Raw genomic sequence first — 12,152 nt, forward strand, 5'->3', positions numbered from 1 at the left:
TTCTATTATTCAAACCCTTGCTACCTGATTTGAATTTATGACTATCTAAATATGCTATGTGGCTGAATTACAAGGCATGTGTATATTAAACCTGGTGACTGTGGGAAGCAAGTAACAGTGATATACAAGGTAAAGAATGATCAAAACCAGGAGCTGATGTGACCAGTGGACTGTAATAGATGTAAGTAGTTTGAGTGCTTGTCATCTGTCCACATGATCCCTAATGCTGGCAGCCTGTGGAAAGTGATGCGTGGGAAACTAGTGCAAAGTGCTGATTTATTTTATGCTAATGGGGAGAAGTCCATATTGTTCAAATTAAATCCTAAAGCAGGAACAAATCATCCAGCCAAAGCCCATCCTATGGAGTTTCATTGAAACAGTTAGTGGTCTTTTTCATGACCTCAAAGTAAAAATTAAACAATGTTAGGGGCTGCTGTTTTCAAGTGCTTCTGGCTGCTGAAAGCAGCTGAGATTCTCCTACAGATGGCTATTTAAGTTAAAAGCCAAATGGGGGGATCACAGCAATTAGTGTGCATTGGCTTCTAACTGCAGCAGAGTGAATAATGTGGGAGAAGGGAGCCAGGACTCTGCCTCGGCCCATGCTTTTTCCCACCAGAGGCTGAGTACCAGCAGTTCTTCTCAATTAAAAAAAAAAAAAAAATAGAGAGCGGGGGAATTTCTTGCTGCTGCTTCACTTGAACAAAATAAAAGAGATTTGGAACAAAATAAAAGAGATTATGCAAAGATGGACTAAAGTGGGAGTGGGAGGAAAGAAAAAAATATTTCAAAGAGAACAGCCCACTTCAGGGCTCTCCAACTGGATCTGTAGTACAATGTTTCTCCTACTTTTGCCATAAACTGCCTCCCCAGAGGCTCACTGCAGGGTTGTTGCTCTCCCAGGCTTTTTTTTAAATGTAGCCTGAAAAGTGTAATAGGACTTCAGCATTTTTATTTAAAAAGAACTGAAGGGAAAAGTGATTTATCAGCTTGGAGATTTAGAATTTACTAAGGAAAAACAGAGGGTCAGAAGGCTTATGAATTAATTTTTTTTTTTTTTTTTGCTCATTTGTGCAAGAGATACAAAACTATATAATAGTATAACTCCCATTTCACTAAATTCTTACAAGGTTGTCCTGTACTTTTTCCCTCACTCCTGAACATCCCTGAATGTTCATTTTTCCAGAAGTTTCTAGCTGTCCACTGGAATGACTTGGAGCAGTGAGATGACGCTGGAAGATACTGATCAGAGAACTGGTCTCAGATTTCAAGTCAGAAAATGTCTCTGGAGAATGGTGAAGAACAAAACCAACATTTTTTCCTTCAGGTCTTTTTCTTAGGGTGAATGGAAAACAATGGCAACATGTTTGTGTGTCATGGTTTTTGTTGAAGCAGACACTCAGCTTTTGCCTCTCCCAGATGGAGTGATATAAATGTGATTGCCTTATGCTCTTTCCTGGCTTGTCATTGCCACCTTGGGACTAGTAATCTGTAAATTAGATTTTATTCTGTTGGTGCTCTAGTGAAAAGGTTTATTGGTGAAAAATTTAAAATGGGGATTGCTTTCTACACTGCCATTATAGCTTCCTTAAAAATGAGGAATGAGGAGCCCACAGCTAATAAATCCAGAAGAGGAAGGCTCCTAATATTGTGTGGAGGGTGGCTAGGGGCCATTGCTCAGTGATCTTTGAGTGGTCATGGTGATGGGGTAGATTCCTGAGGACTGGCAGCCAGCAATGATTTATGATAAGCCAACCTTCACCAACCCACCAGCCTTTTCCACTGTCATGTCTGGCTTGGTGGAGGAGAGCAGAGCAGTGGATGTTGTTTACCTCAGCCTGAGCAGGGTTCTTGCCTGTCTCCCAAACCATCCTCATGGATGAGCTGATGAAATAGAGACTGAGAAAGGGGGTTGAGAACCAGCTGAGGCACAGTCTTGGGAGGTTGGGATCAGCAGCTCCAGGTCCAGCTGGAAGCCAGGGATCAGTTCTGGGACTGTGTCGGTGCAGAATTGAAAATGTGACGTGCCCTGCCCCTTGATGGCATCTGACAACTCTGTGTCCCTACACAAGGGTGATGCAAGGGGACAGAAGCTGAATCAATGCACAGGGCACAGCCAAGCTACCTCAGGTTTTAGCAGCACAGATCATTTTGAGTCTAGGTTGCTGGGGTCACAGGGAGAAGCAGCATTTGTGCAGCAAAAAGTCTCAAGCTGATTGTAAACTGAGAGAATAGAATAAGTGGATGCCAGCCAGCTGTGGGAGCTGGTGACAAAGACAAGAGGCTGTGGAGCTGACCCTTGACACTGGCAGTCGCAGTTGCCTGACACAAAACCTCCCCTATTGCTGCAAGAGAAAGACTGGGAACAACTGCTGGTGCCAGCAGGGGTTTGGGGAGAAGCCAAGCCAAGCCGCATTTCCATCGGAATTTATTTACTCGCAGATCAGATGAGATACAGACCAGGGAGCTCAGTGTGGCAGTGGGCACTAGCACTAAGGGATTTGCACCACTTCATGCAGCACAGGAGGCTGTTTGAGACCATGGCTGCTTGTGGGGGCAAGTACAGCATCACAAACCAGCCTGTTGTAGTGCTTGGAAGCAAGGGGATCATTGTTCTCAGGACAATCAAAGGTGCAATCTCAGCCTACCTGCCTTGTCCTCTAGATTGGAATGGTGGTGAATGAAGGTCCCGCCACCTTCTCTAGTATGTTTTGGTAAAGAATTACAGCACCTTGACCTTGACCTAACCATTTCTTTGAATAATTCTGGGAAGTATCTTAATTTAGGATAATAGCTGCTTTTTTATATTAAAAAACATCCCATGTTCACAGAACAGTGTAGTGAAGTGTTGGCCCAAATTCTGCAAAAAGCAGTCCCTGAGGTGGACAGTTTTGAGTAGGAATTGTACACACACATTTTGGACCAGAAATTATTCACTACAGTGCAAAACACAGACAGACACACAGACACATCCCCCAGCCCCCCGCCCCTTCTTTTTCCTATGAAGTGCAAACTCCAGTGGCTGTTCAATATGTTAATAAACACACAGAGAATATGGGGTTAAATAAACCTTTCTGCAACTTGGTGTTTGGGAGTATTGAGCATCACCTGTGTCAGAACTGAAGCTCTCTTTTAATGCACTGGGACTGAAATTCAGATGAATGATACAAAAAAGATAATTCAGTGATAAATTAAAATCAGCCATGCCTCTAACACCAGTTGTTTCTAAATGAGATTGAGGTGTTTGTGTAATAAAAGCAGTGTGTTGCCTATGAGATCAGTTGTAGAGATTAACAGTTCCTTACGGTTTGAGGGTGTTGGAGCGAATTTTTGATTTGAAATGTAGATCCTGTTTTTATATATGTATATATATATAAAGCTATCAGAAATCTGCAGGGAGAATAGTGAAACAACACTGACTTCCATTATGTGTGTTATAACTGCAGAAAGCAAATCTGCAACGTGATTTGTGAAGGTGATCCAATGGGTCTGTAGAACTTCTGAAAAAATACTAAATACAACAAAAGAAATATAAACTGTAGATCCAATAATAATGTATTTACACATTCCTTTTTATTTTTGCAGTAGTACATAGAAAGGAGAGCAGCAGCTGATAAATAATAGCTTTTTAATTTTTTTTAGTAAAATAAAATATTTATCTTAAGATAAAGTTAAATGAAGTCTTGGGGTGGCACAGTCAGTAATCACACTGAATCCATTTATTACCCCGAAGAAGGAAGCCGTTGCAGAAGGAAGTTAACACAACCCACACTGGAGGGCAGTGTTGGCTGCCAGAATTACTGTCAATTCCTGTTAACCCAGAAGGGTTTGTGGAGCCTGGGTTTTGGAAAGGCTGGGTGTCCCACTGGTGGCTTCTGTGTTTTGGAAAGTTAAAGATACAGGCATCTGCCTCACATGCTTAGACAACATATGTAAAAATACTTTTTTTTCCTTTTTAGGAGTAACTTCAGTGTGAGTATTGTCTTTACCCAGGGCAGTATCTGAAAGATTCTTGTGAAATGTGGCATAAGCCACTATCTTGTAGCTTCAGTCATGGACTTCAACCTATGTTTCACACAATTGATGTATGGAAAAAATAGCTGCCAGGTGCAAATGATTTGGAGGAGCACTTTGATACAGGTGAAGAAGACAGATTGTAACAACACAAATCCAGGTGAAATGGATAACCCTTATTTGTTCTAGCTGAAACAAGCTGTTCTGCTAAACATCAAATGTCTGCAAAACAGCTGAAGGTAAATATCTTGGTATATAACCACATGTTTAAAGGGGAATGTCAACGTTTAGAAGAGGAAATAAAAATTCAAGAATATTAATGTCTTTATTAGAGAAAAATGTGCAGCAAAAAAGCAAATTGGTTTATTAAGCAAACATTGTTGTTACAAAAGTAGTAACTTTCATACTAAAAAAAACCCAAACCAGTAACCAAAGAAACAAAAATGGGAGTAAACATCTTGGTCTGTGGCTTTTTCAGCTGATGACTGACTGATGGTTGATTCCCATGTCACACATGATTTGCACTTCTCAGCCTGCAAGTCAGAGGCAGGTGAAAGTCTCTGCTGAACATGTTGTACTTAGATATTTGTCAGAAGCTCTCTTGCCTACCTCTACCAACAAACAGAAATTGGCATTTCCAGGAAATGGGCCAGCACAGCTTTTGCAGTATTTTTATTACTTGTGTAAAGAGGTTGAGAAAGGTATTCTCAGTAGCAATAACACTTTTTTCTTCAAACATTTTGCATCACAGTGATACAGGAATACACACATTTGCATATCAACCTGGCAGCCAGTGCTACTTACACCTTCCCATAGCTGTGATGTTGATGGTTCATTTTCACCCTTGGAAGCATTTTGAGAAGATGTCAGTGCTAATATCAATTTCCGTTAACAGCAGGATTCTCTGTAAATAGAATCAAGCAGAATCTGTCATAAATCAGGGGGGGTTGGAGGATTTTTTAGAAACAATTTGTGAGATCCTGACTTTTCTACCCTTTTCCCAGTCAGAGTGTTTTGGGACTTATCAAATGAGCTGTGGAAAAATACAGGGAAGGCTTTCTGGGTAGCACTTTATATTCTGTTAATACACTGGATTTTTGGTAGCAGTTATCATGATAAAGAGGTTTTTAAGACAGCTTTTTATATATATAACAGAGCTCAAGAGATTACCTTTTATGTTTCCATGTTCTTGTTGCTTTTGGTGGGCATGGTAGTGCAAGACCTTAAAGATGTGTGTTCATCAGAAACAGACAGAGTGCACTGGTAGGTTTTTCACTGGTTTAGATAGAGATTCTCTCTTCCCTAAACTTAGAAGAGGTGGTCTCTGTCCTCCATGTATTAAACTACATTTCAGGTTAGGGTTAGGGCTGCTTATGCTCATTTGGAATTCTTTTCTGTCACCTTCACACAGACTCCAGTCCTAGCCTCCGAATGGATCTCTGGTTTCTCTCCTCTCTGATCTTAATTCTTCAAATGCTTTTGCCATTGGAAAGCCCACTTTGAATTGTGAATGAAGATGAATTTCCTTACCAAAAGAAACTTGTGCTCACAACAGGACCCCACATGTGAATCACCTTACCAAGTTCATCCTTATCTCAGCACAAGCTCTGCCTCCTTCCCTGGGGCAGAAGGGACAGGTTCTCTTGATCTTGGTGTAAACCCAACTCTGCTGACATCTTGCTTATCTCTTTACCAAGGCCACTGACTCAGGAATAACACACCTCTGATCCTGGGGTCTGATCAGGAAATACAAACTTCTCTCACTAAATTAGTCCCAAAACAGGTCTGAATTCCTTTAAAACAGGTTAATTATCTATCAAGTGCCTTAACCTTGACCTTGTTTCAGTGTTGGCTTTAGTTCATCTGAGTAGACACTCATCCATCAGAAACAGGATTCACCATTCCTAGTCTGCCACTCCCTCTTGTGTTCTTCCATGTGGGATCCAAATGCCCTTTTCTCAACAGTGGACATTCTTTGCTGCTTGTATATCCTGCTGCTTTGTGTTGATGTGCCTTTGAAAATAACAAAATATAATAAGGATTGTTAGAAGATTCTTTAGGGGAATTCTTCTCCATTTCTATACACTAAAACACTCACTTCAGACCCTAAGAGCAGGGAAATGTCATTCCAATTAGTTAATTCAAATAGAGAACTAAGCTGAAAACATTTTTAATCTGTTTTACTCTGTTGTGTCTTAGTGGTCCCTTTGGATAATTAGGTACAGCTTCCTGAAGGAAATCAGGTGCAGTTATTAATGGCAATCTGGGTATCTGTTGATTTCCAAAACAGGTGTAAAAGACTGAAGTTTTTCGTAAAGAGAGAACTTTGTTTCTAGATGAAATCAAGCTTTCTGGCTTGTACATACAGAAGTTGTTTCCATATTGAAAAAGCTCTCCACTCCCTGTCCCTCTTGTATGAAACAATCTGTAGTTTGCTTTAATTACTGTGTAATTTATTCCTAAAGATAATACCTCCTTTATGGTCACTGCCTCTGCTACAAGTCAGAAAAAAGCCTTTATGCTAAGCTAGTCCTGCAAAAATCTTTTTGATCCTTCTCAAGTCTAGCTGTAAACAATGAAAGAATTAAATATTCTCAGACTTCAAATGGTCCAGGACAACCTTCCTTTCCTTCATTATCTGGAGACAAGGCTTTCATTTTGTAGCCAAATAAGCATCAAAGCATCACAAACTTGGAAACAGCAAGTTATGGAGGATTATGTGGAACGATTGCAATGAACTCTTTTATAATTATTATTATGAGCGTCAGTGCAATACTCCTTTGGCAGCTCCCAGTTCAGCATTTGTAATAGACAGAGACACTGGTAAGTGAAACATTATGGGAGTCATTAAGTGTAATTTTATAGGTTGTAACTAAAACCATTGACACTCAATAGAAATTTTTAATACAATGCCTTTTGTTGTACATTATATTAAAAAATGTATGTATATCCAAGAGAGTTTGGTCATGGTTATGTTTCTGTTAACAACGATTAAGGGCAAAATAACATTTCTTTTACCACATAGTTCAACAAATTAACTGCACAGAGAGACTGAATTCTAATCCAAGAATTAATTCCACGTAAGCAAGGAACAATTGCTAAATACTGCTGAGCCAGCTAACAGAGAAAGAGTGTGTGCCAGAAAAGCAACAAATGAAAGCCTGCCCTGTACATTGCTGCATGAAGCACTGGGAACATCACAACTCTGGGTGTACCTAATGGGGTGCCAGAAATCTTTCTTCTTGCCCGGTGGTCAGGGGAAGATGCAGAGCACTGTCTTTTTGGTCTGTACAACTGAATGAAAATGCAATTTTTTTCCTTTACATAAACTGGAGAACACATGTTTTCCAGAGGCAACAAGAGGAGGAAGAAAATCAGCATGGGAGTAGACAGAATCTTGATTTATGCAGCTCCCTTTTGAAGAACAGGAACCCCTTAGGTTCAGTCCGGGCCTTGACGTAATTTCTTATGCAAACCAATCTAAGGTCAAAGCCAATAGAAAAATATTTCTTTTAAAAAGCCCTCTAGCTTTTTTAGTGGGATCATGATATTTGCAGGAACAGGTGAGTTGATGTGAGAAGAAAACAGCTTGGTATTAACTGCTTCAGGGCTTGTCTCTCCAAGTGCAATGTGGCTGAGAACCTGGAAAAAGCATCCTGGTGTCTGCAGGGAGAACATTTGATTCCTCTCTAGAAAAAAGCTCAGTGCAAAGCTCAGTGCAGAACTGAGGAACATCTATACTGTATCCTGAGACCATTAGTGAGGATGACTTAGATTAAAACCTTCCTCTCCCTGTTAAGCCAAGCAAAATCTAATCAGAAGGACAGCTGAACCTTTGCCCTACCACACTGCTTCTTAATCTGTAAGAGCTGGCATTTGTTGGACCTGAACTGAAATGGTTTGTCTGCTTAACAAGATGGCAAATGACAATTTCTGTAGTTCCTAAGCTTTTAAAACAAATAATGACCAAAGCATCAAGTCCCATTGAAACGCTCAAGACTGCATCTCAAAAAAGAAAGAGGAAAGATTAGCACTACACAGCAGAGCATTTGCAGAAATACCATAAATAAACCCCTGATGGCACCTGGAGGATGAAACAAGGTCAGCCTGCCTGGGAGAGACAGTGCTCCCCTCCTGACCATGAGCTGCTGCTGATAATCCACCTGCACTGTACCCACTGAGCCAAGTTCTGTTTGACACACTTGGGCACAGATTAATCCAGAGATTCCCTAAAGCTGAGGAAGGGGACACCTGGCAGTACAAGAAACTGTCCACACCTGCTCCTAACCCTAGGTGAGCAAACAATGTCTCCTAATCCATGGGGCTGGGGGTGGTGTTTACTCAAATTCTGACCCCTAAGGTGCAGACCTCAGGAAAACAGACATGGGAAACTCCAGCAGCTTCTCTTCCAAAGACTCTCCCCTGGTTTTTTTACAGTTCTGTATTTACCCAAACTGTTGGACTTATCCCTTTGTTGGACTTATTTGATTCCTCTTCTTTCTGCCTTTCTTCACCAAGCCCCAGGCAAAAAACTGCTCTAATGGAACATGGAAGCTGCTTGGAAAAGTTAAACCTTAGGTACACTCCTTTATGAGCTTCTCTTCCTTTCAATGCTGCTGTCACAAACGTTGAAATTATTATGGGCAGAATTTGAAGTCTTTGCATACATTTAATTATTTGAAGAGATACTTTAATGTACAGTCATAGAAAACATTGAATTATTGAAACTGATAATAATAATAAAAGTAATAAATCAACAGGTTTGGCTTCACTTCTGAAATTTGGATTTTTCCATGGAGGCTTTGCCATCTTCCCCTGGAGTCACTGGCTGTGAGAGCTCAGCTGTAGGACCAGCTGAGCCTGGAGTCAGTGAGGAGTGAGGAGTTACCTCACTCAGGGTGAGCTCCCTGTCCCAGCAGCTCTCACCTCACAGCCCTGTGCAGACAATGCTCTCTCCTCTGCTCAGCCTCTCCCAGCAGCTCCAGCCTTACCTGCAATTTCCCTGGAGAGAGGACTTCTTATTCTCACACTTGCAGAGTCAGTAGTAAGAATTGGGATTTGAAGCTGTTCCTGTTGACCTACAGGGATGGAAGGGAGATATGACATCAATGCTGGCCCTTTCCTTGCCTTTCAGACATGCAGAGAATTACCCTGCACAGACAGGCTTTCTGACAAGGAAAATCACCAAACCCCTGCTCCCTGAGAAGGAGCCATTCAGGAAGCTCTCAGTACCAGGGCCAGACCATGCAGCTGCTTTGTCCAAAGGCTCCAGCTCAGGCATTAAATGAAAAAAGGCAGCAAGAAATTCAATTCTGTGACTTGCACACTTTGAGGAGTGATGGAAACTCGGGGAGGCTCTTTACCAGTCCAGACAGGAGAACTCCTGGAGCAGGCCCTCTGCAACAAGAATTTCACATGTAAATTATTAGTTAATGGGATAAGAAAAGAGAGTTGATATTGGAGAGCTGTAGCAGCCCAGCTCATCTTTATGATTCATCAGATTCTTTCACCTTTCCTTCAAAGTACAGCTGATTCCTGAAAGAATTCATGTAAGAAAAGGCTTCTGCCCATCAGATGGTGAATGAATGTGGTATGAAATAATCTCAAAGAGACACAGTCTTAAGAAAAGAAAAAAAAAAATCAAAACAACACATCACTGATAAGGTACAAAACATCAATTCCAAGAATTCCTAATTTGGTGAACAAATCAAGGAGATGATTTGTTCACCTTGATGATGAAAAATAATCTCCTGATGATTTTTTTCATGAGAGTTGATTCCTGCAGCTCTGTTGCTCTGACTACCTGTCAGCTGCACAATCTTCTTGCATATTCGATTGCTGCACTGCAACTCTATGTCTTGATATTTTCTGTGAAAAGAGGGAATCCCTCATTAGATTCCTATTTAGGCGAGTTCTCAATCACAACAGTAACAGCACATTTTGCTACCTGCCCTCATCCAAGACACAAGAGCTACTGGCCCAGCCTCCTTCCACCTAACCCAGTTTCCCAAGCCTGAACTTCATCTATCAGAGGTTTAATTTCATTTCACATATTTTTAGTTTTATGATAGAATTTTCTACGTCCTCAGCTTTAAACATACATTCGTGTTTTAAAGGATGTTTTAAAGCTCTTGTGTCCCATTTTCCCATGCTGGATTTATTAGGAGAATTAATTTGCCCTTGGAGCACTTAAAAATAAAAGATACTTTAAAAAAAAAAATCCACATTTATTTCTTTACCAATATTCTTGCAAACAAGTTTGCCATTTTCCAGTTGCCACCAGTCATTGCACTCATGTGGTGCCATGGTCTGTCCCACTCACACAGTGCCAAGGAATCACTGGAGAGGAACAGGGATGCACCAGGACTATGTCTGAATTGTGCTGTGTCAGCTACCAAATTGCAGCGTGGGATTTTCTGTTTTCCAGGGCAACTCTTGCCCTTACACAAAGTAACAGCAGGGGGAAGTAATGCCTCTGTCTAGAGTGGTTCTTCTCCTTCACTGGCTACAGAAATACAATGAGCCCTTTGCCTCTTGTTTAACAATCATCACGGAAAACCCACTGGATGTCAAGAGACGGGTTTAGGGTGCTAAAACAAATGCTGCGCCTGTAAACTGCAGGTTTCTCTTCCCCTTCTACCTCAGCCAGACTGTTTATTTTAATCTACTACCTTCACTCAGCTTACTATTCCACTAAACACTGAATATAATAAAAGTAAAGGCTCATTTCTCCCAACTATGTGGGACAAAAATCTTAGGAAAGATTTTGTGCATTGACTGCAAGATTTACACCCCTAATGCCCCTCAAGTTCTGACCTGCCTGCCATGTCCTGAGCTGGAGCCCAGCTACCTTTTGCCCACAACCTCCCTGGTCCAAAAGATTCCAACTTCTCTCAAGACACTACATTGTTTAAGTAATTACTCCTTTACAGTCCTTAAGCTGATAGGATTTTCTGATTCTTTTGAATGAAAATTTAAACAAAGACTTGAATTTACCACAGCTATAGTTTCCAAGTGAAAAGGTACAGTAGGCATCTGGGAAAACCCCACATGGAACAAGTGAAAAACAGATGTATTTTGTTACTTGGAAAACTGAAAAAAAAAAAAAAATCTGATCTATTTTTTCCATTTACAAGTATTTCTTCATATGGAACTGGCTAGCAGTAAAATCAAGATTTCACTAAACAATCTACAAGTTTTGCAGATGCCTCTAACAGTGTAAAACACAGTCTTAATGCTGCAACATGAAGGGCTAGACCCAAAAATCCCCTCAGCAATACTGAGCAGGAGAGGAGGAAAGCCCAGCTGGGAACCACACACCTTAACAAAAGACATCACAAAGCAGCAGTGAGTGCACACTGCTTCTGCAGCATGCACAAGTTTCAGGAACACAAAGGTTATGGAAACACATTCAGAAAGGTTGATGATAGCCCAGAAACAGAGTTGTTTTTTTGTGACAGGGGCTGCTGAAACGGCAATTAACATAAGGAAAGCACAGGCTGCCAAGGAGCTATTTTAGTGTTTGGAGAGCAGCACAGGGCTGAGAAAGTGCAATCGACTTTAACTCAGCTGTTTTGCAAAAATGACATTTGTTTTGAAAAGGATAAGCCAAGCCAAAGGCAGAATGCAAGCTCATCTATAATCAATAAAAAAAAAAATCTCAAAATAAATTAAACAGGATTGCAAAATTAGGTTTGGGCAATAAAGACTTGATCATTAAAGAAACGACAACAAAGTATTATTGGAAAAATATTTTTGGCTGTGTTAGCCCGGGGGGGGGGGGTGGGGGGGGGGCACTGCCCTGGCAGAAAGCCAAGCTGGGCAGCCAGCACTTGCTACAGCCCCACATCCTGCCTGGCTTCTGCATGCCTTCCCTGCTGGCATGTTCAACCCCATTTCCACCCCACCCCCAAAATTAACCCTTTGGGGTCTTGGGCTTTGCCCCAGCCCTGCACCAAGCACAATCCAAAAGTGCATTTCTGTGCCCAGCACCTGGAACAGCAGCATTTCCAGTGGGCATTCCCAGGTGTCAGCATCCCCTACAACTTATACAGTGCACGAGGAAACCACATCCATTGTTGGCAAACATCCTGGGGGCAGTGCCTGCTGCAGAACAGACCTGAATCACAAACTGCATCCCA

Source organism: Haemorhous mexicanus, chromosome 4, assembly GCF_027477595.1.
Source record: "Haemorhous mexicanus isolate bHaeMex1 chromosome 4, bHaeMex1.pri, whole genome shotgun sequence".
NCBI lineage: Eukaryota > Metazoa > Chordata > Aves > Passeriformes > Fringillidae > Haemorhous > Haemorhous mexicanus.